Below are 26,936 nucleotides of genomic sequence, written 5' to 3' on the forward strand. Positions count from 1 at the left end.
CCTCCAGCAATACAATGTGATCCCTGTGGATTACAAATTACTTAAGCTGGGAACGTACAATAAGGTGCAAAAACATGCCACTGTGGTCTGTGGGTGCAGCGCCAATTTTTATGCCAGCTAAGGAACTTGGCCGATTTCAGCGAAAACCTGGCCACTGTCTTTGCCACTTACACATAGCAGCTCTGAGTAATATTCATAGGAATTACTTTCCTTTGCTATGCCATTGCAACCTTTAAAAGGTACCATCAAGTAACTTTAACCCAATCAGGAGAAGGCTGGCATTGGAAATGACTGGCAGAGGGCTTGCATGGAAGGAAGAGTGGAAAAGACATTTAACACTGACAAACAGAAGTTTTGAAATAGGTTAAGGGCAAGATTTTCCAGCCCCGCCCACCTCTGGGATTGGCCGGTCCCACCGAAAGTCAACGGACTTTTGGCTGTGCCACCGAATCTCCCGCGGGGAGTCCCACCACAACAGGGTCAGAAAGTCCAGGCATGGAAGTGTACTCCACAAGGGTTACAATTGTTTCTTTCCTTCCTGTTTCATGCCACTTACTTACCTCCTGGACAACTCTTAACTTCCAATAAAGTGCAAGCCTGTGTAAACTCCAAATATTACTCCAAAATCTGAGAATGTATTAGTATCTTTCCCATGTTTCCGTGCAAGATATTAAAACAAACCCCTGTTGCAAAACAGGCAAACCACGTTTAGCTGCCAGATTTTATATTTTGCTGTATCACTACAGTAAATGTTCTTGTGAACGTCACCATTGTTAATTCTGAACTCCAAATATGCCATTATTTTGAAATAAAAGGAATTGAAATTACAAACTATGTTGCACTCATGAAAATTCTTTGTGCTCTCCTGCCAACTCCTCGGTGTTATTTTACCACAAGAGGATTGATGGCTACATTAAAACATCATAGAGAGGAATTTGACTTGAATGCATTGCCTAGAAAGACAGAGGCCGGAATTTTCTGCCCAGGCTTGGTGTGACCCGCTACAGGAGATGTGGTGGGACAGCAAAAAAATCCACTGACTCCCAGCTGGACCAGATGATCCCAATGGCGGATGGGGCCGGAAAATCCAGCCCTTAGAATTTTTACTGTATAGACAGACTATTTGGTTCATCAAGTGTATGCCAATGTGTATACATAACATGAGCCTTCTTCCACTCTGCTTATTTCTTCTCACCATAACACCATAAACTATTCTTTTCTCCCTCACACACTTATCTAGCTTTCTCTTAAATGCATCTATGTTAATCACCACAGTCATTCCATTTGACAATAAGTTCCATATTCTCGCTACTCTCTGAATAAAGAAAGTTTCCTACATTCCTTATATTTTTGAGTGACTACCTTATATTTATGGCCAAAGCAAAATACCGCGGATGCTGGAAATCTGAAATAAAAACAGAAAATGCTGGAAAAACTCAGCAGGCCTGACAGCATCTGTGGAGAGTGAAACAGAGTTATTGTTTCGAGTCCGTATGCCTGCTGAGTTTTTCCAGCATTTTCTGTTTTTATTTTATGTTTATGGCCCCGAGCTTTGGGCTCCTCCTCAGGCATCTTCTCCATGTCAAACCTATGAAACCCTCAAATAATCTTAACGACCTGTCAGGTCGCCCCTCAGTCTTCTCTTTTCGATAGAGAAAAGTCTTTTCCAGAATGACAGGCGGTGACTAGTGGTGTACAGGAGGCATCAATGTTTGGGCCCCAGCTATTCATAAAATATATCAATAATTTGGATGAGGGAACCAAATGTAATATTCCAAGTTTGCTGATGTCACAAAACTAAATGGGAATGTGAGTGGTGAGGACGATGTAAAGAGGCTTTGAGGCGATTTAGACAGGCTGAGTGAGTGGGCAAGTACATGGCAGATGCAGGGTAACGTGGATAAGTGTGAAATTATTCACTTCGGTAGGAAAAACAGAGTGGCGGAGTATTATTTAAATGGTGATAGATTGGGAAATGTTGACATACAAAGGGACCTGGGTGTCCTTGTACATCACACACTGACAGCAAGCATGCAGGTGCAGCAAGCAGTTAGGAAGGCAATTGGTGTGTTGCCTCCATTGTAAGAGGATTTGAGTACAGGAGCAAGGATGTCTAACTGCAGCTATACAGGGCCTTGGTGAGACCACACCCAGAGTATTGTGTGCAGTTTTTGTCTCTTTACCTAAGAAAGGATATACTTGCCATAGAGGGAGTGCAGCGAATGTTCACCAGACTGATTCCTTTGACGGCAGGATTATCATATGAGGAGAGATTGGGTTGACCAGGCCTGTATTCACTGATGTTTAGCGCAATGAAACATATAAAATTCTGACAGGGCTAGACAGACTGGATGCAGGGATGATATTTCCTCTGGTTGGGGGTTCTAGAACAAGGGGGTCACAGTCTCAGGATACAGAGTAGGCCATTTAGGATTGACATGAGGAGAAATTTCTTCAGTAAGAAGGCGGTGAACCTGTGGAATTCTCTACCACAGAATGCTCGAGAGGCTAAGTCATTGAATATATTTAAGAAGGAAATAGATTTCTAGGCTCTAAAGGCATCAAGGGAGAAAGCGGGACTATGGCATTGAGATAGAGGATCAGCCATGATAATATTGAATGGTGGAGCAGGCACAAAAGGCTGAATCATCTTCTCCTGCTCCTATTTTCTATGTTTCTATGTTCCGGCCTGTCCGTTTTTTCCTGATAGTTGTATCATTTCAGTTCTAAAATCATTTTTGTAAATCTTTTTCGCATTTTCCAGTGTTTCTATATCATTTTTGTAGTATGGAGGCCAGAACTATGCACATAGTACTCTAAGGAATATGCCTCCAACGAGTATATGGCTTCCTTATCACTCCTATCAAAAAACTGCAACTCACATTTATCTATCTTGAGACAAATTTGCCAATTACACTCCCATTCTGCAAGTTTGCTAACATCTTGAATTTTGTCATAGTCTTCCTCAATATTAACTATACCCCCCAGTTTGGTGACATAAACAAATTTTGATACTGCATTTTTGATTCCTGAATACAAATCATTTATATAAACTGTGAACCACAGTGATTCAAGCACTAATCCTTGTGGAACACCACTTCCCACCTTGTGCCAGTCTGAGTAACTATCTCTTACCCCCTACTCTCTGTTTTCTGTTTTGTAGCCAGTTTCCTATCCATCCTGCTACTCATCGCCTGATTTCACATATTTAATCATGAGTCTCCTACACAGTACCATATTGAAAGACTTTTGCAAATCCATATATTCACTCTGATCTACAATCAAAGGAAAAAATAATAATCCTGATAGATGCACAGAAAGTATGCAGCTCTTGCATTCTATTAATAAACAAATTTGCAAATTCCAAAGGGATGTAATGTCTCTACTAAATCTATTGTATAACTTCAAGTTGCAAAACTGTAAAAGCTGTATCATTTTCAGATTTTTACAGGTGACTAAAATTCAGACAGGGCTCTTGTGATACTGTCTTGTTTCTAGTTGCTTCAGTTGTACAGTTGTAATGTACTATAATCCCATTGTGTACCATAGATTCGGGCTGGGTGGGAGGAAGGGTAACTAGGGAATTGTCTGTGTCATCTGCCTTTGTTGCTCTGTGAGTGCTGCATGATTCTCAATACTACAATGTGCACAACAATCAGATTGACAGTCTTGGAAAATACTTCCTGTGCTTGTGAAACACTTAGAGGTAACTTTCAACCTCGACAGGAGTGTAAAACCTGCGATCGGGAGGGGCAAACAATTTCCCTTTCCAGTAGTCTGCTGGATGAGATGGGTGGCTGGCCTCAGCTTGGATCAGTGACTACATCGAGAGAGAATTGTGAATTTGGCTCATAAACAAGGGGCCCTAAATTTCCAGCGCTGGTCAGACAAATCCCATCTTAGTTCCTCTGTGCTATAATATCAATATTTGCCAAAAATTAACTAGAAATCAAAATCTGACCTAAAGCATTTGACTACAATAAGTTTATCAGATTCATTACTGAAGTAACTTGTTTATGATTCCGTGCATAAAAATGATTGTCATTTGGACCACTAAATTCTTGGGGAGAGCAGAAAAGGCTTACAGCGGAATTTCCCATACCTGTTGGCGTCAGGCATGTTCGGTGACAATGAGCAGATGACAGGCTAAGAGGAGATTTGATGGAGGTGTTCAAAATCATGAGGGGGCTGGACACAGTAGCTAGGGAGAAGCTGTTCCCACTCGTAAGAGGATCAAGAACGAGAGGGCACAGATTTAAAGTGAATTGCAAAAGAAGAAAATGTGACGTGAGAAAAAACTTTTCCATACAATGAGTGGTTCGGGTCTGGAATGCACTAACTGGAAGTGCATTGGAGGCAGGTTCAACTGAGGAATTCAAGACAGCATTAAATGATTATTTGAATAGAAACAATGTGCAAGGGTACAAGGAAAAAGCTGGGCAATGGCACTAGGTCGTAATGCTCTTTCGGAGAGCTGGTGCAGACATGATGGGCCGAATGGCCTCCTTCTGTGCCATTAAAATTCTGTGATTCTGTAATATGGCGAAAGGGCCAAAAATCAGTTTCATGACATCATGAAACCAGTTTCACGTCAATGGCGGGCTGCAGTTCCTACTGTCAAATGGCAGAAACCTCATTGTAATTCATCTGCCTATCATTATAAGCCCAGCTCGCCGGAATCATCCCCCCCACCCCCCCCCCCACCCCACGCTGGATCATCCTAGCACTCATGCAGACATGTTTCACAATTGTACATAAGCAATGTGCACCTGGCGAGCTGCACCACGCTTGGGACTTCGATGTTTGCTTGCCTGTCTTGCTTCAGGCAGCACTCGCAGTCATCAGCACCAGGCTTCGCAGGCAGCACATCATCACTTTTAGGGGGGCTCACAGGCAGGTCTCTACCCACCAAATCAGCCATAAGGCAGGAGTGGCTTTTCAACAGCTGCAGGGCTAGGGCTTGCTTTGGGAAGGGGGAGAAGTGGCCTCAGGCATGGGAAGAGGCTGCAGGGCAAGGGCTGTATTGGGGAAGTGGGGTATCCCAGGGTATGTGTGGGAGCACATGTTGATCTGTGCAAGTGGCCTCAAGATAGTGAGTGCTGAGGAGACAGCCTCCAGAGGAGATGGAGCCAGATAGAAATGTAAGGGTATGTCTGAGAGAGTGAGCAGTGATGTCCCTTGAGCTGGCAGTGATTGAGATGCCAGTGAATGTATGATGGGCCTGTGAGTGTGTGTTTAGAGTGATGAGATGGTTGGCTTACCTTGCGGCACAGATGAGATCATTCATCCTCTATCTGCGCTGGATGGCCAACCCCTTCTGTACAGCATTGTCACTGATCACCACTGCCATCACCTACCAAGCCAAAGTGGTAGTAGAGGACATCACGGCGGACCTCCACGGCATTCTAAAGGTGTTCGAGGGACACATTACTTAATCGGAGGGGGGGGCTCCAGTCTTCTTTCCTTTTGGGGCCAAGCCTTCTTTGGAGCAGTCCTAGGCTGGAAGCACTGAGAAGTGTGCATGCGACTGCACTTTAAATACAGCATCTGACATGATGAAGCATAGCGGTAACAGTGTGGCGTGAAAATGAGACCCCGCCCGCCATAAAAATGGCGTGTTTCCTGGGAATGCTCAATTAATGAGGTGGGATTAGGACAATACAGCGTGAAAAGCTACCATTGCGTTTGGCAGGTAAAACATTCTTTTTCCCACCCGCTATTGCACTTAGTGCAAATCTGGGACGATTCCACCCTTAGACTTGAATAGGGCAGAAATCCAGGATTCCACCCTTTTTATAATGCCACTTTAATAATTGAGATTTAGAGGGGGAGGCGGGTGCAAGGGGATCAAGTGGCTGTTCCTGGTGGACCACCCAGGGAATTTCTGCCCAGTCAGTTGTTATAAGGTAACAGTGGAACATGCAACAGCTGAAACTCACCATGGGTCTTGCTGAAGGCCTCAACAAGACTTCAAACCTTTACTAAGGTAGGATAATAAATTCCAGAGAGAAACAATTACCTTTCCAAAGGCCCAGAAGATAGCATAAATGTAGATTCCATTTTGCTTTTACCACCCTCCTTCCCCCAATGAAGCAAATAAGCCCATCCTTATACATTGGTACATCCTTATGCCTTTGCCAGAGTGGGACCCCAGGACCTGCAAAGCCTTGGTCTTCCTTAAAATCCATTAAAAGAAAGTAATTCTTACTTTCAAGTATTAGATAAAGTGGCACATTTTATACAAAGCTTCAGAGCAAAATGGGGGCACGGACAATTTCTCTGGAAGCTCTTATAAAGCTTTATTTGGACTCTTCATTTGGCATTCTCTGGACTCCTTTGACCTTCTATCACTTTTACAGCTGCATCAGCAATGAGTGGATAAATGGCTTAAAAGTTATGCTTGACAGCTTCAAAGAGAAATTGTGCCATTAACTGTCACTTATATCTAAAGTCAATTGTGCATTTTTATTTGCTTCTATATTGGCCACTCTATACTTGGTGGTTGCTACTCTTGTACAATAAAATTTGCATCACTGACATACTTCTAAAATCTGCCCAGACACGGTGTTGACTGAGATGCACTTTATTTATTTTAATTATTATTATGAGCTATTAAACGGGGGACATTTTACTAACTTGTAATCTCACAGCTTTGTGAAATGCAAAACACACATCAGAAAATTCGGGCAATTTCCAGGTTTCAATTTCAGTTTCAGGTTGCTGTATTGCTGGCAGGGACCCTGAGTTATAGCCTGGGAGGGCATGCCACTATTTATAAAAGAGCTCTGCTTATCATTCACCCAGAGCGATAAAAATAATTCCTGCTGATAATTGGATTGTTAATGAGGGATTGAAGATTTCCTCTAAGAAATTAATCTATTATGAAGTGCTTGGTTTTGGTCTGAGGCAGATGAAACTGCCTGGAACACATATTTATCAAAGCCTTACACTAAGTCTCAACGTCACTATTTCTACCTCTCTGCTAAGATTGACATGCACAGAGGCTGAATCATACTGGACATAAGAAATGTCAGAAGACAGCTTAAAGACCCTGAAAAGAGTTCTAACAATTCAAATATCAACGTCAGATTGCTGCTCCGTTCGAACTTTCCCCCACCTCGATGTTGCTGGTGTTTCTTGCCAAATATTCCAAGCCCGGCTTTACCAGAAATGAGGAACACCATGTCCCTCCTTGAGAGCTCCATCGCAGCGTTGTATAGCCTGGGGGAAGACAGGATACACCTCCTTTTTAGGGTACTAGCTGCCATATGGTGATTTTAAAGGTCCAGTTTGAATGTTAGTGAATGGGTGAGTGGTTGAATGTTTTTTTTTTTATTCATTCATGGGTGTGGGTGTCACTGGCAGGGTAGGTGGCAGGGTGGGTAAGTGGGTGAGCTAAGTGGGTAAGTGGGTGGGGTGGTTGAGGTGGTAGTCATTTTGGCTTGGGAGGGGTGGGTGAGGTGGTAGTCATTTCGGGTTGGGGGGATAGTTAGGTGGTAGAGCAGGTAGTCGGGGGTGCTGTGTGAGTGCTTGGGGGGGGTGCTGTGATCCTGGACCAGACCCCCAAGTTCTTGGTAAGATCCGGCTTGGGACCAATAACCTTTTCTTTAAAGTAGACAAAGTCTAAGATTCAAGACACTTGCTAATTGAATAAAGCCTCAAGATTCCACAGGTTTTGATCAAATAAAAATAAACTTTACTATACAAGGTCAGAAGGATAAAAATAATTTACAATACCTATCTTATACATTCGGGCTTAATATGAGGTACATGTGAATTAACAGGCAAACTGTGGTCGAACACACCATACTGCATAAAAACTGGCAGATGTGACCCAGACAGATTCTATGGATTTTTCAGGAAACCACCCGGAGTCAGCCAATCTCTTTGAAACTCTGTCTCTCTCGCCAGGGATTCTAGTCTTCACCTTCGAAGATCTTGCCTTGGAATTCTCTCCAAAAGTTGTTCCAACTCAGTCAGCCTCAACGACAGCTCTCCTAACAGGGTATTAATCTCGTCTGCCAGGACTCTGTTCCCCTGGATTCACAAGTCTGCACTCAAGCACCAACTCATAAGCACAACTTCAGGCAATTCCCACATAGGTCCATGCATCAGGGCTTCCACAGGGTCCTGATACGCATCTTCCATCGTACTTCCAGTCTCTGGCGATCCGGAAATTGGGAAAATTAAGTACATATTTCACAAGCTGTGAATTATATTTATTATAAGATGTAAATTTATAAATTTGTGCAAAATAAATCAACAGATAAAGGATAATACAATATTTGACATTCATAAATACTTTCAAACCACTTTCTGATATTAAAATTCTGGCCCAAATCTTCTGGTCTCCAGATTGTTAGACCAGACGTGTGGCTGGAATGCATGTTGGGGCCCCATGGAATTCCTGATGTGCTGATTTGCCTGGGAATTGCCTGGGAAATTTCAACTTCTGATGGACAATTCCCCTGTTCCCAGGAACACACTATGAATATAGTCAGGGACTTCGGACAGTGCTACAGTACCAACTGGTTAGTTTCCCAGGAAATGTTAGACAGAAAAAACCTAGTCTAACTCCCGGGTAACTACACAACTCACCCCTGTTATGAGAACCCAGCTTAACTCATCAAGTGGGGAGGTCAGGAACTTCAAGTCCAGATAGGCCTCGGGAGTCTCACGCTTGCACAATCCAGCAGTTCTAAGGCTCGGCCATCCTGACAATGGTGCAACTGCGTAACAAGAAACAAAAAGATACAGTGCGGAAACCAGGTCATGGGACTGAGAGCAGAGTGCCATAGCAGAGAAGCAACCCAGGCAGGGGACAGGGATAAGGGACAGGGGGAGGTCCCAAAGGGATAGGGGACAAGTAAAAGTCCCAGTTAAGAAGAAAGAAGAACAGAAAAAGTGTCTCCAAGCGGAAAAGGGGTTGCATTTTGCAGACTTTAAGTGGTGAGGACTCGGGAGAAGCCCTGGCAATGAAACAGGGCTCAGGAAAAGATCCAAGAGTGCAGCAGAGGATTGGTGACTCCGTGCTGTGGCTGTTGGGGCAAAGCATGTGCATCAGGTCCCTGTGGAAGCTCTGATGCATGGACCTATGTAGGAATTGCCTGGGAAGTTTAAACTTCCGACGGGAAATTCCCCTGCTCCCCGGGATCCTGTGTGAATGTCTCTGACTCTGAGTTAGAGTCAGAGACTTCAAACAGTTCCGATGCGCTTATCTGGATAGTTACCCAGGAAACATTAGACATTTAAAACCTGATCTAACACCTGGATAACTCCACAACCAATCCCACCAATCATCCCCACTGACCACCCTACTACCCTCCCTGAGCATCCAACTACCTCCCCAACCCGACCTAACTACCTCCCGACCACCCAATTACATCCCCGACCCAACCTGAATACCCCATCCCCCCAAATTCAACTATGCAACCTCCAACCCGACCCAGCCTGACTACACTCCGACCCGACTGGACTACCACCACCACCACTCCCCCTCCCACAAACAAACCCCCCCCCCCCCCCCCCAAAGGTCTGACCTAGGCTGACTGCAACCCGACCAGACGCAACTCCCCACCACCCCCACCCACCCACTCAGCCACCTCAGCACTCATCCACTCATCCATTCACTCACCCACACCAGACCTTTAAGCTTACCAGGTAGAATGTGGTGGTTAGTGCTCTGTATTTACCCAACTCGACTCCGCTCCCATGGAGTTTGCTGGTGGACACGGAGCTGCACATTTCTTTGACAGGTGGGATCGGAAGATCTGAAAAGACATGCACAGTAGCGTCGGGTTAGGAAAATCTACACACACTGCGGCAATGCACACAGCATTGCTGATGATTGGAAGAGTCAGGCTTTGGACTTCCTCCATCCATCAGAAAGATCATGAGGTAAGTACTTTTTATTATTTCCCATACACACCCCAGTAATACAAGGCTTGATGTTAGTTCTGAGGCATGTTATCAATGTCACTTCATTGTGTTGTCTGTGTAGGATGGACTGTCGAAATTCTTTTTACAATAAGCCAGAATGGTGGGAAAGCAAGAAGTGTAGCAATTAGCACCCAAAAGTATTGCAGTGGCATATATTTGCTATTTGCCCTTGGATATTGATTAAGACAGCAAGAATGCTGTCTCATTTTGCCGTGAGTTCTTCAGTGACTGTTCAGATCTATTTTGCATGTCTACAGACGGGCCAGGTTGGTGTATAAGAGGTTGTCTCACTGCAACATAAAGATTCATAGAGGGCTTGGCAGGGTAAAAGCTGAGAGGCTGTTTCCTTGGGATGGAGACTCTAGAATGATGGAACATAGTCTCAATATAAGGGCACGACCACTTTGGATTGAGATGAGGAGAAATCTTTCCAATCAGAGGCTTTTGAACCTTTGGAATTCTCTACCCTAGAGGACTGTGGATGCTCGTCGTTGAGTATACTCAAAGCTGAGCTCAATAGATTTTTGGATGCTAAGAGAATCGAAGATATGGGGTAGGGCAGAAAAATGAAGTGAAAATCCAAGATCAGCCATGATACTAAATGGCAGAGCAGGCTCCGGCAGCTGTGTGGCCTACTCCTGCTCCTTTTTCTTATGTTCTAGTAGGAAACTATATGGGCAGAATTTTATGGATGACGTGCGGGTGGTGAGTCCCACACTTAAAATGGCGCCGCTGATGTCGGGCAAGCATCCTGACATCAGTGCGCGGCATCGCGATATTTAGCTGGACAGGCGCACTATGAAGTGTGATGCGCGCCCGCCATTAATTAAAGGGCTTCTTAAGGCCCTTAACTCAGCAATCGATGCCGATTTTGAGGCGCCTGTGCGAACTTTGGCTTGGCGCACGGGCACAACAAGCAAACGGGTAAGTGACTTTTTAACAAAACTCATCCACGGGCGGGATATGTGGGCTCATTGGGGTTGTCAGTGTTTCATCTGAAGTATTTATTGCAGAAAATGTTTTAAACTTGCCTGTGTGATTGTTAGCAGTTCAGATCAATTTCTAACAGCTTTCTCTGTACTTTGAAGCTTCAGCTCACCAGTCTGCAGACAGTAATCTTTATCGAGCCTGCAGCTTTCCGGAGACCTCCGTTTAGCCTGGGTGTGGGTTCTGACATTTCCACTGGAGGCAGCTCCTCTGAGGAGGAAGGGAGGGACAGAATAAGGAGGAGGCCAGGAGTGGACCATCAGCCTCCAGGGGAGCCACCTTTGGGAGGCCAGGCGCAGGCACAAGGGTTGCAGGGCCAAGAGGTTGTCCAAGGTGGAAGGGGCCGCAGAACGCCACTATCCTGTTGCCTGGGTATACAGGCAGCGAAGCAGCTACCTCAATATGACTGAGGTGCAGTGCCGAAGGAGGCTCCGACTGTCAAGGGAAACAGCCAACTACATATGTCAAATGATTGGCCCTGAGATATCTGCTAACTGGTTGTCACCCCATGCCAGCAGCTCTGAAGGTCACAGTTGCCTTCCACTTCTATGCCTCTGGCTCCTTCCAGGGCTCAGTGGGTGATCTTTGCGGTGTCTCCCAATCACCTGTCCACACTTATGTCAAGCAGGTTACAGACGCTCTGTTCAGACGTGCATTGACCTTCATTCACTTCCATTGGGACCAGGCAAGTCAGGCACAGTGAGCCAGAGGCTTCGCGGCCATTGCTGGCTTCCCCCGTGTCCAGGGTGCAATAGACTGTACACATGTGGCATCAAGGTGCCAGCAGGTGAACCCAGTGCCTTCGTCAACAGGAAGGGTTTCCACTCCATGAACGTGCAGATAGTGTGTGATCACAGGATGCAGATTCTGCAAGTCTGTGCAAGGTACCCAGGCAGCTCCCACAATGCTTACATCCTCAGACACTCCCAGGTGCCGGGGCTCTTCAGTGCTCTGGCTCGGCTGGATGGATGTCTGCTGGGTGACAAGGGCTATCCCCTCAGAAGGTGGCTCCTGATGCCTCACCGCCATCCAAGAACAGAAGCTGAGCAGCGGTATAATAGGAGCCACGGCACCACAAGGGCTGTGGTGGAGAGAGCCAGCGGTCTTCTCAAGATGCACTTCCGATGGCTGGACCGCTCAGAGGGCGCACTCCAGTATGCCCCAGATCGCGTCTCTCTGATAGTGGTAGCATGCTGCGCTCTACATAATCTTGCGCTGGAAAGGGGGGATGCAGTTGACGATGAAGACGTTGATGCAGTGGATGCGGCTGCACATGATGAATCCAGCAGTGGCTCAGAGGATGAGGAAGCACAGGGCAATGATGAGGGGCAGCACAGCGACCCGCTATTCTACCAAAGAGACAGGGACACCCGGGACACTTTAATCCAACGAACTTTCAGCTAACTCCACACACATGGATCTGCAGGACCAGCATTGCCTGGCACTTCCACATGTGGCCTTTAGGTGCTACATCTTCCACCTCATCAACTGCAACTAAGGGCTTAGTACATAAACCTCAATGTCCACTCAAACACTCAAGATATGTCTGTGAAACAGACAAATGCAGCATAAAGGAGACACCCTCAGCCATGGTCACAAATGTGGACTTTATTCCCATCCATCAGATGGTGCCACCAAAAACATGACAAAACGTTGCTCCGATGTTCACAAAAAAAATTCCCTAATCCATGGGCAACAGAAAAGCACCAGTGAGAAACCCGTGGAGTGCCTAACGTGCCTTATGCTTACATTTGCGGGTGCTACATCTCGGTGCTCAGAGTGGCTTGTCAGACAGCCTGCTGACCTTGCTGTCCTGTTGGCCTCGATGACCTTGGCAGCTGTCCTCTGGCCTGTGGAGCCTGTGATGGCCCCACCTGGGAGGGAGTGGCCAGTTCCTGAACTGACATCTCCCCAGTTGTCGCAGCCTCATTGGCAGAGGGGCGGAGGAGCTGCTGCCCTCACCCGGAGCGCCCTGAGAGGAGCTCGCAGCGACGACAGGCAGTTGCTGCACCAACGTGAGGTCACATTGGACCTCCCTGCTCACCGCAGATGGATGGGCACCGAGCGCCGACACTTGGTGCCCAGAACATCTCCCACATTGGGAATGACTACCTGTGGCCATTACCGCTGTGAGGGTTTGCAGGTCAGAGCGTAACCCAATCAGAAGATTCTCAATCTGTTGGAAGCCCCTCTCCATGAGAGTCGCCAATCTCTCAATGAAGAAAGCCTGAAGCTCTGCCCTGAGGTTCATGCCATCACTGACATTCTGCCTGGATTCCTCCACCACAGAGACCAAGTGAAGCACACTCTCATGCAACACTGCCAGATGCTCCCGAGCAGCTGGCCGCTTGTCCTGCAGCTGCTGCATGGTGGACATCTCCAGAGGCACATCCACACTGCCAGACTCAGCATGTGCCTGGTCCCCTGCAGTCCTCCGGCTGCTGGCCCCATTGGCACTGTCTGTCCATCTCTTCACCATCTCCTCCAATGATTGTGAAGTGCCCTCTCCACTGTGCCCTGGGACACTAGCTAATGTTATAATCCCCACCGATGTGGTAGTCGCTGCACTGGTGCTTGGCTGGCTGAAATGATGTGAGGCAAGTGCCAATTGATGCCGCTCAGGTGTGGAAAGAGGACTCTGGACATCCTCCTGGTGGCCATGCGGTGGTGATGCTGAAATTAACAACAAGGACAGTGGATCAGTTAGCGTTCAGTCAATAACACCATTCATCCCTTCCCCCCCCCAGGCTCATAATGCACTCAACCTTCAAAAGCCTACGGAGATGAATATTGGTGGGGTGGTAAATAGTAAAGAGGAAGCTCAAATATTACACATGCACACAGACAGGCTGGTCAGATGGCCTAAGGAATTCCACATGGAATGTTATGTGGAATTGTGTGAGGTTAAGCACTTGGGCAAGACAAGCAAGGTACGGGAATACATGAGTAATGGTAGGACCGTGGAAAGTCAGGACGATTACAGGGACCTTGCTGGGCAGACCCGTTAAGGTAGCAGAACAGGAACACAGGGGGTTTAACAGGGTAAAAGCCAAACTTGCCTTTTTTAGCTGAGGAATAGAATGTAGGAAAAGGGAAGTCAGGTTGCAAGTGCCACATCTACATTTCTGTGTTCAGTTGTGACCTGCGCTTCATGGGAGGGATGTGATTGGAGTGGGAAGAGTGCAGAGGTTCCTGACCAGGATGCATGCTGGCCTGGAGAGTTGGAGTTATGAGGAAACATTGCAAACACTTGTGACATTTGCCGTGGAGCACAGGAGATTGATAGGTCACATTATTGACCTTCATACCATTAAGAGGGGCATAGACCAGATGAAGAGAAGGCAACATTTCCCCTTGGTGGGGGGATGACTAATGTGGTGGCATTTATTTAAGTTGAGTGCCATGAGGTTGACAGGTGAAGTGCTGAGGACCTTTTGGACAGAGTAATGTGGGACGCGCTGGCTGAAAGGGTGGTGGAGGTACAAACCCTCCTAAGATGCAATAAGTATTTGGATGTGCAGCAGCGATGCCATGGCATGTTAGGCCATGAGGATAGTGGTCACAAATGGGATAAGGCGACTTTGGAAGGTGCTAGAGATGCGCATCCTCAAGGGGCCGAGGGATCTTTGTGTATGACCCACACATCTGACTGTATCAGTCTGTGAATGAGCAGTGTTGCTGCATTAACGATTGCAGCAATCATCAGTGCTTTGGATGGTGGGGAGACAGAGTGAATGGGGCTGTGGACCTCAAATACCTGGCCGCTGTGCCCCAGCCTCGCTGACACCTGCCAACCTGGCCTCCTGCCTCCTCCCCAGCTCGATGGCCTGTTCCTGGAAGTGGGTGACATAGTGCAGCACAGCCCAGCCACCACCAATCCGCAAACGCGTTGTGCTCAGTTTTCGCCTGCAGAACAGAGAAGAGGATTTATTGGGGCTGATCGCTCATGTACTCTGCACGCGCACGCCGCACCCCAACCACAGTGGCCCAACTGAGGCCTCCAGCGGCTCCTGTCCACACTACTGGTGATCAGTCACCAGAAGATAGAACAGCTGCTCCCAACCCCCTCCTCCAACAGCCACCTTGGACACATTCCGCGTCCATCACTTTGAATAACACACGGGTCTTAGCGCCCATGGCAAGGAGGCACAACTGGATGCGGCACTGAGGCCAGCAGATGGCTCTTGGCCACAACACCTTGAGGCTCCCCTTCCACCATCTCATCACCATCAATAAGACATGTGTTGGAGTTCTGAGTATGTGTCCAGCTGCCTCCCCTGCAGGTTGCCCCCAGAGTACTCAACTGCCACAAACACCAACATAGGCTGCGGGGACAACCCATCTTCTCCTCAACCACGAAGGCTGATGTAAGCATGGTCACTATCTGTTCGCCCACCCAGCGTGTGCCAAATGCCCAATGCAGTAACGACACTAAGATGGGGGTTCAAAGGCTAAGGCTACCTGCTGAGTCAAATGGCCAAGGCCGACATGGTACTCATCCTTCCAGAGCGCAACAAATCATTGAAGCGCTTGCGGCACAGGGCCCCTGTTTGATGGACAGTATCTAGGGAGCTGACCACCTCCATCACCTCTTGCCAGGCCCGCTTCATGACGTGGGGGGTCCTCGGGAAACAGGACCTCCCGACATACTGCCACCTCTTCAAGAAGGGCAGCAAGGCAGGCGTCAGAGAAGCGAGGGACACATTGGCTCCCAGCTGGCCTACCCTGCAGCCTGCCCTCCTCCGCTGGCCTTCCCTCCTCCTATGGCCTGCCCTCCTCTGGAGCCCGCTGTGCAGACCCCCTGCACCTGTCGCTGTCCATGGTGAACAGCCTAAAGGAGGCTGCCTGGCCTTTCTTTATACAGACTGCCGGCTCTCCATTGGAACTGGCGGTCTGTGCACGCCCACCGCAAATTTGAAAATCCCGCTGTCCACGGGAGTGTGCAACGCTCTGGAGGCCCGCCTGCGCAAAATGGTGGCGCGGCCCGCTTCACCGGCGGTGATCAGCTCTGCGCCCGCCTGACAAACATAAAATTCTGCCCTAAGTTTGATTCTTCAAGTCTCTCAGGCTCAACGGATCCAACAGGCAATATGCCTTTAGAAGAGTGTGAGCAAACTGATCACGGTTCTTATGTTGGGAGTTTCGACATTTCAAGCGAGGCTTTTTCAGCTGATGTTTACATTCAGTCTCAAAATAGGAGGTGCCTTCATGGATGTTGTACAGTATGCTTTCTTACCTATTATCGCCTAGCTAAGAACACAATGTATTGATCTTTTCATGGGAATACAGAGGCACACAGGTCCATACTTGATAGTTTGTAATGAAACAAGTTTCCTGCTGGAAAGAAGATGTCCAGGTAGCCCAGCTGAAGGAAGGCCTACAGCCTACAGCCTCTGCAAACAGTGCAATGGCAAGTTATAGTACAATCTAGCCAACTTTAGGTGTGGAACTATAACCATAATAGTTCACTTATATTTCTGAAGTGTGTGGAAAGTTTTTAAAGTAGTATCGGTATGAGTTAAGACTGCTAAATGAAGAAAGGGCCATTCAGACTTTGGCCTGACACAAACCTTTAAAGCATCAGAGACCAAGTAAATAACAATGGTAAATGTGTAGGCTGTGAAGATAGTTAAAGTTAATTGTTATTAATTCCTAAAGCTTTAAAGTGATTGGCAAAAGAACCTAAAGCAATGTGAGGAAACAAGTTTAAAGCAATGAGTGGTGACAATCTGGAATGCCATGCCTGAAAGGTGTTGGAGGCCAGTTAAATTATGGCTTTCAAAAGGGAATTAGTTAGTATTTGATAGGAAAAAAACTGCTAGAGGGAAAGGGTGGGCGTGGGGGGCTAGTTGAATTGTTCTTGCAGAAAGCCAGCATGGGCTCGACAGGCTGAATGGCCTCCTTCTTGCTGTAACCATTTTATGCTGTGCATTTTTCAGGATTAAAATATTGGATAATGGGGAGAATTTTATGGGTGTGGGTATTACTTGTGGGGCTATTACCCAACCACCTTCCCGTCCCCCACCCAGCCAGTTTAGAAAAGGCCAACCAAAGTGATAACATGCTGCCAGCGGCCTAAACAAGCAGAGAGTGCGACATTTGTCCTATCCTCGAGAACTGCGCCAACCAATCTGACTGACCAGCAGCTCTAGCAGTCTCAGCAGTGCCAGAAGTCAGTAGTGGCCACTGCTGGGACTGGAAGCAGGTTTAGGAAGAAGAGCTCAATGGATCCTGGAGGACCCGGACTCAGATAAGTCTGGGATTTTTGGGTGGGGTGGTATCAGCCAGCCTGGGGAGGGTGGTTTGAGGGGAGGGTTTTGAAAGCCAGGTGAGGAGGCACAAAGGGAGAAAGGGAGGGGTATCATCTTTGGGGGGGGAGGCGTGCCCCCAATATGCACAGGGAACCCCCCAAAAGATGTACCCCTCTTCCTTTATGCTTTTTCACCTTAGATGGTGAAAAGGCGTACACCCACTCTCGCATTCCTGCCCACACCAACCGCATTATTGCAGTGACAGCATAATATTCAGGTCAATTGCCTTATCAACAACCTCAATTTCCCTTAATGGTTTTTTTCAATATGGTGGACTGCTGATTCCAGTGCCTGCCTGCCTACTGTGTTTTGGGAAACCAATAAGTTGACATCAGGCTCGCAACCCGACAGCATCATGCTGGATTTTATGCATGCGTAGCATGGTATCAGTCCCAATTTGCAAATGTAAAATCCAAGCCATTGATTTAATGAACTGCATAATGTAGTGTTTACAAGCTGACTTTCCTTTACAGAGTATTATTGACAAATAATTTCTGTCAAAGTTGCAGGTGTATAACAGTCAACAAGTAAGACCTCAAATTTTGTAACATCGCATACAGAAATAGATTACTAGTATGAAGGGACTAAGACCTCACCCTGTATATTTTTACAAAATAGATATAGATAAACTCATGGTTATTTATAAAATTTTAAAAGCTGGACAAAAACCCTTTAAAAAGATTGAAGCTATGTCTGTCTGTGACCCTCGATCAAAAGGAACTATCACGGCAGTGTCGCAGAAACCTGCACCTTATTATCTCTGAAAATACACTAGCGACACCCTGTGGGCTGTAGAGACCAAATTTAAAGAGAACTATACAAAGGCCATCTACATTTCATAAGCCAGGCTGGCCAACGGGAGTCTATTCGTCTACTAGGGCAAAGGTCTCTGCAACTTTCCTTTCAAGTGTTAATGGTTGGAACATTTAACCATCTCAGATATCTAGATGAGGGATACATATCCCTTGTCAAAGACAATATGGAGAGGTTGGAGTCATGTGACATGAACCTTGAGTGGTGGAACCAGTTATATTGCCTTGCTATACTGCAAACTCAGTCTGCCACTTTACCATTTATCTAACAGCAGCACAGAAAAGGGGCTCTGCCCAGATGGAATACCTGGCTCCATCTACAATGTTTCTATTGGAACTTCTGTACCACTGTCTACGAGACTGATTCATCTCTGCACGTTTATTTCATCCTGTCAAGCCAACTCCACTGGAAAAGTGAATAATATTGCATCGATTTTCAGCCTGCCAACCTCTGTGAAGGAATACCTAATTGGACTTTGATCCTGGACTTTGGAACCCACGTGAAAAAATTATTATTTTCTCTGCGGCCTTTGCCCTGTAAATCTTTTTCTCTATCCCTCTTTTGCTGTATAAGTGCACAGGAGGCAACATGGCGAACCTCCTCCCCTGGTTTGAGAGTGTGCAAATAAACTAACCCTTTGAGTTTATCCTATCTTGAATTTGCTGTGGGGTTATTAATAGAAAATTGGATGACACAAAAGCTGAGGGGCTGGGAAATACACCACCACTTATAAAGGGGGAAGCAAATCAAAACACCTTTCATTTTACGGACAAGTGGCGAGATAAGAAATCAGGGCTGTTTACACTAATCCCTACTCGTGTCCGGAACACTAGATTGGCACACTGTGAGGCAGAAAAAAATTAAAGCTGCAAATGTTTCTGGACAAATAGTCTTAGCTCATCAATGGACAAATGGAAGTTATAAAAGTTCGTTTACTTTGTGATAATACTGGCAATGCTACATTACAAATGGCAGTAAATAAGAGGCAGGAAAATCATTTAATAGTTAAAAAAGAAATGCATCAGCACAATCACAATTCAAATAGTATCAGACTTCAATGAGTAATCAATACCAAAACCCCAATATTATGGTATTGATTAGAAAAAAAATGGCCTATTAACTCTCACATATTTAGTGAGGGATTTAAGGATTTAACCCCAGTCACACACTCACACATGAGCTTAAATCACCAAGCCACTGCTTTTGAAGGATTTCCAAAAGAAACCAGTTAACCTGTAGCAGAAGGAACAGGGGTACATTATACCGGAGACCATAGTGAAGAAGGGTAAACCCTCCGATCCCACAACTACCACATAGGCCAGTTGAAGAGAGAAGTTACAATCTCCGATTACACAACGACCACGGAGACTCAGGCTTCCTTTAACCAGTTTTATTCAAGCATATGCAAGGGAGCCGCAATCATTCCTAAGAATGAAGACCCAGATCCCAGATTGATTACATTTCATTACTTTTGTACTTTTTCTTATCATAATACATTTGACTACATTTGAAAACATCTAATCGGTAACCGATACACAGGTCCCATGTTAACACTATCCTACTGAGTACATAAACGTGATTTTGCTAACCAATTATTCTAAAGGAATTTTACATAATTATATTATCCAATCAAAATTAAAACACGTTCACAAAGACCTTGGTTCTCACAGCTCAAGACTGTGTTTCATCAAAGCCCCCTCTTTGTCCATTGTATGTCTTCTCATATCTAAGCTAAAACCATCTACCCCTTCCCGATGTGGAGGGGAGTATGCCTAATGTAACTTATGTCCTTTCTTGTGTCTCTAGTCTGACTCTCAAGGCTGTGCAATGTTCATCTGACAATCATCAACTCTTAATATGCTAAGCAGCCATGTCTGCCTGGAGATTTTAAGTGTTCTCCAGTAAATTCTTACAGTGTTCTCTTTTAGCATTTTTAATTTTCCGCTAACAATAGTCTGAGTTCAAGATTATAATCTGATCCCAGGTTGAGATGATGGTTGTCCATTATTGAAGCTTCTTTTTTTCAATTTCTGATGTTCACTGAATCTCTTCACTATATTTGCAACCCATTCCCAGACATCCACCTAACTTCATTTATTTTGTTGTTAATAATGTGAAACTTGACACCGTAGCTCTGATGTGCATTCAACCTAATTCATCTGTGGTACTGAGGGACTACATACCAGATGCACATTAGGCTTGATCATTAAAGTCTAATAGAACTAATGAGATCCTTATTCCATAACATATTCTTAGGTCTTAATCAGCAACTTGCTAATCATTTCTCTCAGTCAGCCAGTTCTGGAAGGGGGAAGGGTAGGATCAGAGGAATGAAAGCAAAATACTGCAGCTACTGGAAATCTGAAACAAAAATGGAAATTGCTGGAAATGCTCAGCAGGTCTGCAGCATTAGTGGAGAGAGAAACAGTGTTAGCAATTTAGGTCAAGGGCCTTTCATCAGAACAGAAGGAAGGTCCTTGGCCTGAAACGTTAACTCTGTTTCTCTCTCCACAGATGCTGCCTGACCTGCTGAGTATTTCCAGAATTCTCTGCTTGTATTTTCGGATCAGAAGAAGCCTGCACTATAGCCCTGCCCAGGTATTCAGGATGATTTCAATCTAATGAGTCTTACACAACCTTACACTCCTAAAGATGATTGCCAGATGAGGAAGGTTAGAACCTGCCTCAACTAGCTGTCCTCCATCCACCTTATGGAGATTCTGTGAACTTAGAGTAAGCTGCTTGCTTTGCGATCATAACCTTCCATGTTTCATGGCTGACAGGTCAAATACATTGACATGGCAACAAATTAGGAGGATGGCGTTAGAACGTGGGCGTGCATGTGCATTTGGAAAGTAAATGAACAGTTGCCATAGTACTGTGCATTCTCCCTTTGCGATGCTTCAACAAGCTTACAGTGAAGTGCTGTTAAGCTGCCTCACAAGAGAACATTGCAAAACTAAGCAAACAGTGAGCACAGTGTCATTGGCATGCTTCTGGGACCAGCAAATTTCTACCTCATCTGTTCACAGGATCTGATCCTTAGTGAGACAAATTTCACTCTTTTTGCTATCTCCATCCAGACAATGGCCAGGATAATCTTCAAAGGGAAATGTCCCTCTACTGTAAGTATGATCAACTTCTCTTCAGTAGCTCCTGCAAGAGGGCATCCAAAGCAGCAGCCTATTTTCTGCAGCCATTTCTAATACTCAGTAGCTGTAGAGTTTTAAAGCAACTAAATGCCCTTTAAGAACTGCTAGCACCAAAGAAGGTGTCTCCTACTGCTTCATCTATTGTAATTCCCACAGCATACAGTGCAGGTCCATCAGCTAAAAGTTCATTTCCCAGAATTTCACCAATTTTACTCAATACAAGCATCTGAATGTTTCCCTAATTCCATGTGCACTTTACTTCATATGACAGAAGCAGAGGGCGTTGTGATAGAGTTGACCCAGCATTATAGCCCAAAGTCACTCATAGTAATGCAGGCATCATCCAAAGGCCAGGAATCCCACTTCCACAGCACAAGAATGATATTATCTGCCTGATACAATATTAGAAAAACAATACAAATACTCACATTTTACGTTGGTTTCTACATTTCTTCAATGTCACAGTGTACCACATGCAAATTTCTACACCACACTTTTAGCTGATTGGCTCAAATTTCACTTCACTATAAGCAGTAAACATAAGGAACAGGAATAGGAGGTGGCCATACAGCCCATTGAACCTGCTCCGCTATTCAACAAGATCACGGCTAAATTTCTATCTCAACTACCCCTTCCTGCAAAACCCTCTTATCCTTGATCTCTTCAGTATCGAGAAATCTATTGATACCAACCTTAAATGTACTTAATGATTGGGTATCCACAGCTCTGGGGTAGAGAATTCCAAAGATTCACATTCTGTTGTGTAAAGGGGTTTCTCCTTGGCTCAGTCATAAATTTCTCACATCTCATCCTGAGACTATGACCTTTAGTTCTAGACTCTGCAGCCAGAGGAAACAGTCTCTCAGCCTCTATCCAGTCAAGCCTTTTAGAAATGTCATACGTCTTAATGAGATCGCCTCTCAGTCTTCTAAACTCCAGAGAATAATGGTTTTATTAGACTCAATTTCTCCTTATTGAACATTCCTCTCATCCTGGGTATCAATGTAAAAGAGAAAGTACACGTTTTAAGAAAGCAAAACGGAATTAAACAAATTGTTTAAAATTTTTAAAAAAACGTTATTGGATCTGCCTTTTTTACAACCTATGGTTAAAACAAGATTGAAAATAAAATTTGTAACATATAAGGATAAAAGAAGCTCTTGCAGTGCAGTTGGTAGCATCCCTGCCTTTGAGCCAGAAGCTCTGGGTTCAAGTTCCACTCCAGGACTTGATGGCTAAGGAAGGTCTGTTCATAACACAGCCAAACAGGTTGAGTATCATCCTGTAAAACTTTCCAACACCACAGGCAACCAGTAAGAACGGGAGAGATTCCTGGTCAGCCATGTGATGGAAAGAAAGTTGGAGCCTCTACCATCACTATTTATAACTCCAGACTACAGCATGCATGTAAAAGTGCATGTTGCCATAGCAACTTGGACTCCTTGAGGGGCTGGTTGGCTGGACAGCTAGTGCGGACCAGATTGGTGCCAACAGCATGGGGCTCGATCCCTGTTCCAGCTGGGTTGGATTCAGAACCTGCCTCCTTGCCCTGTCCATGTTGGAGGCCATGGTGCTGTGAGTAGGACCCCCCGCTTCGGACAGAGAACTGAAGAAGAGAGATTAAAAATACATATTTCACAATAGCCTGATGCATTCAACTCATGTTTGCTGTTTTAAACAGTGAATGCCTTTATCAACAATAAAGAAAATGTAATCAAATGCTCAGGCCAACACTTCTTGCGATGCAGTTGTAGGGCTGAAGAAAAAAGGAACGGACTTACATTTATGTCACACATTTTACAACCTCAGGACATCCCAAGATTTTTGCAGACAATGATGTACTTTATGCTGTAAAGTAGGAAAGTAAAGCAGAGTTGGAAGTATGCACTGGGTTTCTGGGCAGAATGGAGTGGGTAAACTTGCTTCCAATTCATAAAATTCTCAATGCTGCGCGAAGTTGGCAGGATGAACTTTTCCTATGCCACCTCTGTGTGTTCCATCGGTGCACTGAGTGAACAGGTTGTGTACCTTCTTTGATCTCTGTTACCACCTCTATGTTCAATACTAATTGATGGAGTCTGACACTGAAACTAGGCCCAGGTTAATTTTGGCCCTTATTATTTCTGAAACATTTAATATTTACTGATACAAATCCTGCACGATTCTACTTCCAATGGAGTAGTTTAAGTTGTCCAAATCAGTGATCCAACCCATAGAATAATAAAAGAGGAAGTTTGAGACATTGTAAGAACTATACAAACACTATCACATCAAGTTCAGATTTCTAGGCACCCACATTGATATCAGATGTGAAAGCTGAACAAAAACATTGTTCTAACTGAGAAACTTGTTGTGACACTTTGATCTTGTTTATTCCAGGTAACACAATGCCCACATTTTGTTATGAAAATGAATGGCATTGATTAAAGTGAATGGGGAAAACAATGGCAAATGGGGTTTAATGTGGGTAAGTGTAAGGTTATCTATTTTGCACCTAAGATATAGAAATCTAGCCACCTTTTTTTAAAAATTGTATTTGTTACATGCATAATTACCATTTCATGTATCAAGGACAACTGCACGTAAATGAAGCCCCCCGGCCGCCATATTTTCATTCCATGGAGGCAGGGTAGAGCTCAGGCCCCCAGAAGGAAGCCCTAAGTGGCAGCAGAGGAGGACAGGTGGCGAGGCTGGCAGGCTAGATAGCTCATCTCCATTTACTGGACATCAGCCCAATTGTAATCATGACTGTCAGACCCTCAAGCCTTCACCCCCCACCAAGCCTCCATGCCCCCTTATAACCCCTTATTCTCCCCATGGCCCCCATGCATCTTCTATATGTCCAAGGCATTCTTCAGACCCATTTTCCCAGTGCAGAACCAATGAGCTATTGGCAATGGAAGGGTCATGAGGACTCGAAACGTCAACTCTTTTCTTCTCCACCGATGCTGCCAGGCCTGCTGAGTTTTTCCAGGTAATTCTGTTTTTGTTTTGAGCTATTGGCAATTCTGGCAAGCCTTTGAAATGCTCATGAAACTGATACAATAAGCAAAGAGACTTTGAAAATCCACTGCGAAAAAAGCTATTCATCTTACTTCAAAAAAATGCCAATCAACCAGAGCCATTAATTGAATCAATTACACAAATATCCACTTCGCACCTCACAATCTTGTGTAAATAAACACAGAGACATTGAAAAACTCTTCAAAGAAAGAATATTTATTACAAAGTAATGAAGATGTAAGTCATACAAAGCTTACCTTTCGGTCTGCAGGTGTTTCTTCCCCTCGAGGAGTCAGGCCAGGGTCTTTGGGCACCCAAAATAAGGAGCAGTGATAGCTGTACACCCCTGGGTCATTCGCTCAGGAATCTCAGAGGCTGCCCTCTCCCTCAACCTCATCCTCTGTCACCCCAGAGGGAGCAGATGGCCCACAGGAGGACAGCCAAAGCAAGCTGGAGGCCCTAAAGTTCTTGGCTCTCCAAAGCATGCATGCCAAAGTCATCAGAGGCAACAGGGCCAACAATTGCACAGGCTGTCTCCATTCCTGCTGTGGATGTCAGGGGAGCACCTAGAAGGTGGGCCTAGAAAAGTTAAGAATTTCTGATCACTTGACATTTTGTCACTTTATAATCTGAAGATATATTCACTTTCACGGAATAATATGTAATGGTGTCTTTCAGCTTCATTGGCAGGATTCACGAGCCCTCCCCTTGCACCCCTCCCACCCCCACTCACAGTTCGGCAGCCAGACCACACGTGATTCTGGAGGGAGAAGTGCGTGCATGGCAGGGTCCTTCAGAACCTCATGCAAGCACTCTCTCACGCATGCAGAGCCTTCCTCCATCACGTTCATCTTAATGACCCCAGCTACCTGTTGGGGGTCTCTTTCAGTTGCCCACCTGAGCTGCCCTGCATCTCCGTCCACCCACTGATCGCACTCCCATGCAGCACCTGTGCCCGTCCAACACGAGGCTCCACTCACTTTCGTTTTTGATAGCCATGGTAGTCATTAAGTCTCCTCTCAGCTCTCCATCCTTTCCCCTCCCCAGTCACCCATGTCCTTTCCTGCATCACTGTTGATCCCACCAGCATTACCTTCCACCTCTCCACTGTCACCTACCGACTGGAACCATTTTCTTTCCAGGATGCCCAGGTGAATGTAAATGTTCCCTACCTTCCTGAGAATCCCAGCCCCATTCACATTGACATTCTCGACCTCCTCCTTCCCACCCCCAGGGTCCGTGTCTCCCCACCAAGGCCTTAATGGTAAGTCCGACTTCTGCGCGTCACACTTGGCCAGACGTGTTCTCAGCCGGCATGTTTTCCCATCGACATGGATGGTAAATTTGATGCAGGAGTATGATTCTGGTGAGCAGGCAAGACGATGAGATGCAAATGTGTTAAAGTGATGTTCCTGGTGTCCAGTAGCAGGAAAGGTGACCCGCCATTGATGGGCAGAGCGGACGATCGCAAACTGGTTTTGCAACGGCGTAAAACCGATTTTTGGCCTTCTCGCCATATTGTCCGCTCATGCCCGGCATGACCCCCAACGGGGGTGGAAAATTCAGGACTACGGTTGATTGAAAGCTTTATGAAAAGGTAAAAGGGGCAATATATTTCAAATGAAGTGTCAAATTATTTTTTTTTCGTTCCCAACTCGGGACTGAGGTTGCCCCGTGGTTCATGATTCCCCTGAGAAGCCGTGAAGCCTGACCCCTAACAGAACAAGCTGACTCCATGAAAATTCTATGGGGAATTTGAAACACCCACCCCTGCAACGAAGCCAGCAGGGGCAAGAGTGCTACGTTTGGACTGGCTACTTGCGGCATTATCCGGCCTGGCAAAAATTGTCGGAAATGGATATTGGGGTGGGAATCCTGGTATCAGATCCCATCTGCCATTTTTCAAAGCCTCCTGACCCAGCCCAACTCCACAAAATTGTAAGCCTATCGTCTTAGAGAGCCTTTTCTGCACCCTCCCTTTGGCATAGACATCTTAAATTAAGGGGCACAAAACTGGACACAACTCCAGCCTAACTGATATTTAATTTGCAATATTGATAGGGGATTCGTTAGTTAGGGGAACAGACATGACTCCAGGACGGTATGTTGCCTCCCTAGTGCCAGGGTCAAGGATGTCACCAAATGGCTGCAGGACATTCTTCTGGGGAGGGTGATTAGCTAGAGGTCATGGTCCACATTTGTACCAATGATTTAGGTAGGAAGGGGGATGTGGTCCTGCGATCAGAATTTAGGGAGCTAAATTGAAAATTAGCAAGCAGGACCTTAAACGTAGTGATCTCTGGATTTCTCCCAGTGCCATGTGCAAGTGAGTACAGAAATGGGAGAATAAGGCAGATGACTTTGCGGCTGGAAAGATGGTGCAGGACAGAGGGCTTTAGATTCCTGGGACACTGGAATTGGCTCTGCTTTAGATGACACCTGTACAAGCTGGGCGGGTTGCACCTGAACAAAGCCGGGACTGAGTTCCTTGCGGGTGTTTTGTTAGAGCTGTTGGGGGGCTTTAAACTAACTTAGCAGGGATGTGGGAACCAGGAGAGAGTATTAGAATGGAATACCAGCAGGCACAAAATACTGGGTGATAGATAGCACCAGCATAGAGAATAGTAAGTTAATAGGTGGAGTCGGAGTAAAGGAGAAGGTCATGAAGTCTAAATCAAGTTTACTGTGCACGTATGTGAATGTACGGAATATAGTAAATCAGATCAGGGAG

At 45.7% G+C, this 26,936-nt stretch overlaps 1 long non-coding RNA gene across 2 annotated transcripts in view; it reads left to right on the forward strand.

The window, feature by feature from the left end:
- Positions 1-18,666, forward strand: part of LOC121294012 — a 52,060-nt gene extending 33,394 nt beyond the window's left edge. The window contains exon 3 of one of the 2 annotated variants that reach the window (XR_005946675.1): positions 18,322-18,666. This is a non-coding gene — a long non-coding RNA (uncharacterized LOC121294012). The remainder of the gene's footprint in view (positions 1-18,321) is intronic. The other variant, XR_005946676.1, reaches the window with a different exon arrangement.
- Positions 18,667-26,936: the final 8,270 nt, after the last annotated feature.

This window comes from Carcharodon carcharias, chromosome 23 (genome assembly GCF_017639515.1).
Source record: "Carcharodon carcharias isolate sCarCar2 chromosome 23, sCarCar2.pri, whole genome shotgun sequence".
Taxonomy (NCBI): Eukaryota; Metazoa; Chordata; class Chondrichthyes; order Lamniformes; family Lamnidae; genus Carcharodon; species Carcharodon carcharias.